This window comes from Cryptomeria japonica, unplaced genomic scaffold (assembly GCF_030272615.1).
Source record: "Cryptomeria japonica unplaced genomic scaffold, Sugi_1.0 HiC_scaffold_889, whole genome shotgun sequence".
NCBI lineage: Eukaryota > Viridiplantae > Streptophyta > Pinopsida > Cupressales > Cupressaceae > Cryptomeria > Cryptomeria japonica.
In genome coordinates this window covers 47501-52262 of record NW_026729604.1, presented here as the reverse complement: position 1 = coordinate 52262, position 4762 = coordinate 47501, and the positions used below count along the sequence as shown (strand labels likewise).

General features: G+C 62.0%; 1 non-coding gene across 1 annotated transcript; it reads left to right on the top strand.

The window, feature by feature from the left end:
• The first annotated feature begins 3614 nt into the window (after positions 1-3614).
• Positions 3615-3733, top strand: LOC131872926 (5S ribosomal RNA). Its single transcript, XR_009370986.1, has one exon. It is a non-coding gene; the product is annotated as a 5S ribosomal RNA (ribosomal RNA).
• The last annotated feature ends 1029 nt before the right edge of the window (positions 3734-4762 follow it).

Sequence of the window (4762 nt, the reverse complement as noted above, 5' to 3'; positions counted from 1 at the left end):
CGCACCCGGGGCAAACCGGGCTCCGACTTCGTGCACGCCATGGTGCCCACCGCGGCGAAGGTGCGCACCCGGGGCAAACCGGGCTAGGACTTCGTGCACGCCGCACCTTGGAGCACACTTCGGAGCGCTCCTTGGTGCGCACCATGGTGCCCACCAGGCCGCGCAACCCAGCCAAGGTGTGCGCACCAAGGTGCACGCGAGGTGCGCACCCGGGGCAAACCGGGGTCCGGCTTCGTGCACGCCGCACCTTGGAGCACACATCGGGGCGCTCCCGGGTTCGCACCGGCGTTGCGCACCGTGGTGGGCACCTCGGAGCGCACCGTGGTGGGCACCTCGGAGCACACCAAGGTGGGCAGCGAGGTGCGCACCTTTGATGCGATGCCTTCACTAATTTCCATAAAAGGCAAAAGAAAACGAGATTTTAAAATTTCCGTTTTGAAAGATAGTGAGAAAAAGGGAATGCTGGTGCCATCTTGAGCCCGCCCTGGTGCGCAGCCCAGCCAAGGTGTGCGCACCAAGGTGCCCACCCTGGCGAAGGTGCGCGCTCGGGCAATTAACCCAACTTCCAACTTCGCGCGCGCCAGGGTGGGAGCGCACCCAACAACCGGGCCTGGGAAGAGCCAATGCGAGAAACCCCACCAAACGCTCTGACAAAAAAAGAGGGGGCGCTCCAGTAACCCCGCTTCGGAGCGCACCCTGGGCAAACCCAGCCAGGGTGCCCACCCCGGCCAAGGTGCAGGCGAGGTGCGCACCCGGGGCAAACCGGGCTCCGACAACGTGCACGCCGCACCTTGGAGCACACTTCGTAGCGCTCCCGGGTGCGCACCTCAGAGCACACCAAGGTGGGCAGCGAGGTGCGCACCTTTGATGCGCTGCCTTCACTAATTTCCAGAAAAGGCAAAAAAAAGAGGAGATTTTAAAATTTCCGTTTTGAAAGATAGTGAAAAAAACGGAACGCGGGTGCCATCTTGAGCCCGCCCGGGTGCACAGCCCAGGTAAGGTGCCCACCCTGGCAAAGGTGCGCACCCGGGCAATTAACCCTACTTCCGACTTCGTGCGCGCCAGGGTGGCAACCGGGCCTGGGAAGAGCCAATGCGAGAAACCCCACCAAACGCTCCGACAAAAAAAGAGGCGGCGCTCCAATAACCCCGCTTCGGAGCGCAGCCGGGGCAAACCCAGCCAAGGTGCCCACCCCGACGAAGGTGCACGCGAGGTGCGCACCCGGGGCAAACCGGGCTCCGACAACGTGCACGCAGCACCTTGGAGCACACTTCGAAGCACTCCCGGGTGCCCACCGGCGTTGCGCACCGTGGTGGGCAGCGAGGTGCGCACCTTTGATGCGCTGCCTTCACTAATTTCCAGAAAAGGCAAAAAAAAATGAGATTTTAAAATTTCCGTTTTGAAAGATAGTGAAAAAAACGGAACGCGGGTGCCATCTTGAGCCCGCCCTGGTGCGCAGCCCAGGCAAGGCATGCGCACCAAGGTGCCCACCCGCGGTGCACACCCGGGGCAAACCGGGCTCCGACTTCGTGCAGGCCGCACCTTGGAGCACACTTCGGAGCGCTCCTTGGTGCGCACCATGGTGCCCACCAGGGCGCACCCGGGGCAAACCGGGCTCCGACTTCGTGCACGCCGCACCTTGGAGCACACATCGGAGCGCTCCCAGGTTCGCACCAGCGTTGCGCACCTTTGATGCGCTGCCTTCACTAATTTCCAGAAAAGGCAAAAAAAAACGATATTTTAAAATTTCCGTTCTGAAAGATAGTGAAAAAAACGGAACGCGGGTGCCATCTTGAGCCCTTCCTGGTGCGCAGCCCAGGCAAGTTGTGCGCACCAAGGTGCCCACCCTGGCGGAGGTGCGCGCCCGGGGCAAACCGGGCTCCGACTTCGTGCACTGCATGGTGCCCACCAAGGCGCGCAACCCAGCCAAGGTGCCCACCGCAGCGAAGGTGCACGCGAGGTGCGCACCCGAGGTGCACACCCGGGGCAAACCGAGCTCCGACTTCGTGCACGCCGCACCTTGGAGCACACTTCAGAGCGCTCCTTGGTGCGCACCAGGGCGCGCAACCCAGCCAAGGTGCTCACCTCGGCGAAGGTGCACGCGAGGTGCGCACCCGGGGCAAGCCGGGCTCGGACTTCGTGCACGCCGCACCTTGGAGCACACATCGGAGCGCTCCCGGGTTCGCACCAGCATTGCGCACCTTTGATGCGCTGCCTTCACTAATTTCCAGAAAAGGCAAAAAAAAAAAAAAAACGAGATTTTAAAATTTCCGTTTTGAAAGATAGTGAAAAAAACGGAACGCGGGTGCCATCTTGAGCCCGCCCTGGTGTGCAGCCCAGGCAAGTTGTGCGCACCAAGGCACCCACCCTGGCCAAGGTGGGTCACGGGGTGGGTCCTAGGGTGGGTAACGGGGTGGGTACTAAGGTGCGTGCCAAGGTGGGTCATGGGGTGGGTGCCAAGGTGGGCACCAGGGTGGGTGTGCACCAACCCTAGCCAGGGTAGGTCACGGGGTGGTTGTCGGGGTGGGCGTCAAGGAGCCAAGGTGGGTGGCAAGTAGCCAAGTTGCGTGCCAAGGTGGGTGTCGGGGTGGGTGCCAAGGATCCAAGGTGGGTGCCAAGGAACCAAGGTGGGTGTCTGGGTGGGTGCCGAGGTGGGAGCCAGGGTGGGTCCCAAGGTGAGTGCAAAGGTGGGTGCCAGGGTCAAGGTGAGTGCCAATGTGGGTTCCAAGGTGCCAGGGTCAGGGTGAGTGCCAATGTGGGTTCAAAGGTGCTAAGTTGGGTGCGAGGTTGGGTGCGAGGGTGGGTGGGTGCCAAGGTGTGCTAGGTGGAAGCCCGGGTGGGTCGGCATCCCATGGGTGTCGAGTTGGGTGCCTGATGGGTGCTTCTTGTCAAGTTTTAGTCGTCGGGACTCATTTCGAGCCTTAGAGGTCGTTTCTTGTCCGGTTGCCCTGTCTTCGACCTGGGAACCCAATTTTGGTCCTCGGGTCCCATTTTTTTTTGTCTCGCATCCCACTTTTGGCCTGTGGCCTTTTCGGGGTCGATTCTCGTTTTGGGCATCAGAGCATGTTTCTTCTCCTAAAACCCAATATTTGTTTATTAAGTCTCGGAACACATTTTTGTTCTCGTGGACCCATCATGGGTCTTGGAACGCATTTGTGGTCCTTGGGTCCCATTTTGCATCCCGAAACTTGTGTTTTGGTGCTTGATCCCTATTTTGGGTGCCCACCTTGCACCAAGTGCGCACCCGGGGCAAACCGAGCGCCTTGGTGCACCGGGGCAAGATCGAGCGTGCACCCGAGGCGCCCCGAACATGCACCAAGGTGCACTCGGCCCACATGTGAGCGCAGGTCGTTGCGCCCGAGGTGGTGTGTGGGCACCGCGTTGCAGACGGGACACTGCACGCACACGACGCCCCGTCCAGGTGCACGCACGTAGGCCGGGCCGGGTGCACACCCGACGCCCTAGCAAGGTGCGCGCACCCGGGCAGGGCTCACACTTGGCGAACGGGGCGCACTTCGCGAGGGAGGGTGTGCACCTCGACGGGGGTGGGTGGCCGGGGTGGATTCGCACGTGGGTCGCGGTTTGCTAAGTACACACTGCGACAAGCTCATAACGGGTGCGATCATACCAGCGTTAGTGCACCGGATCCCATCAGAACTCCGCAGTTAAGCGCGCTTGGGCCGGAGTAGTACTGGGATGGGTGACCTCCCGGGAAGTCCCGGTGTTGCACCCTTTTTTAGTTTTTCGCCGGGCGTCGCAATGCTATTTGAATAAACCTTTTGCCCGTTTGCGTTCTCGTCGGGGCCGGGCCGGGCCGGGGTGCGCTGCCCGCACTACCGCGCGCGCGGGGGCGACACCGAGCGCGCACCCGAGGCGCCCCGAGCACACAGGCCACGGTGCAACCCGGGCGTTGTGCGCGCACCCCGGTGCGCCCGAGGTGCTGCGCGCGCACCCAGGTGAAATCGGTGTGCACCTCGGCCAGTGCGCGCTCGGTCGAGTCGCGCACGTTGGCCAAGGTGCACGGTGATGTTTCTTACTCTAAGGTTCCGCACCAGACGCCCGGGACAGGTGAGCGAAGCTGGGCGGGGCCGGGTGCGCGGCCGGGGCAGGTGCACGCAGCTAGAGAGAGCTTTGGAGCACACCAGAGGTGCGCACCTTGGAGCACACTTCGGAGCGCACCAATGATGCGCTCCATTCAAAAGTTTCCTGAAAAGGCAAAAAAAGTTGAGATTATAGAATTTCCCACTTGAGAGATTGTAAAAAAAAAAAATTTAAAATGAAGGAAACGCGGGTGCCAAGGTGTGCGCGCCCGGGTGCGCAGCCCAGCCAAGGTGTGCGCACCAAGGCGCCCACCCTGGCGAAGGTGCACGCAAGGTGCGCACCCGAGGCAAACCGGACAATTAACCCAACTTTCGACTTCGCGCGCACCTGCGCACCTTGGAGCGCACTTCGGAGCGCTCCTTGGTGCGCACCAATCTTGGGCACCTCGGAGTGCACCATGGCGCCCACCAAGGTGCGCACCCGGGGCAAACCGAGCTCCGACTTCGTGCGCACCTTGGAGCGCACGAAAGGTGCGCACCATGGCGCCCACCAAGGTGCGCAGCCCAGCCAAGGCGTGCGCATCAAGGTGCGCACCCTGGCGAAGGTGCGCACCCGGGGCAAACCGAGCTCCGACTTCGTGCGCACCTTGGAGCGCACAAAGGGTGCGCAACCCAGCCAAGGTGTGCGCACCCCGGGCAAACCGAGCTCCGAATCGTGCGCA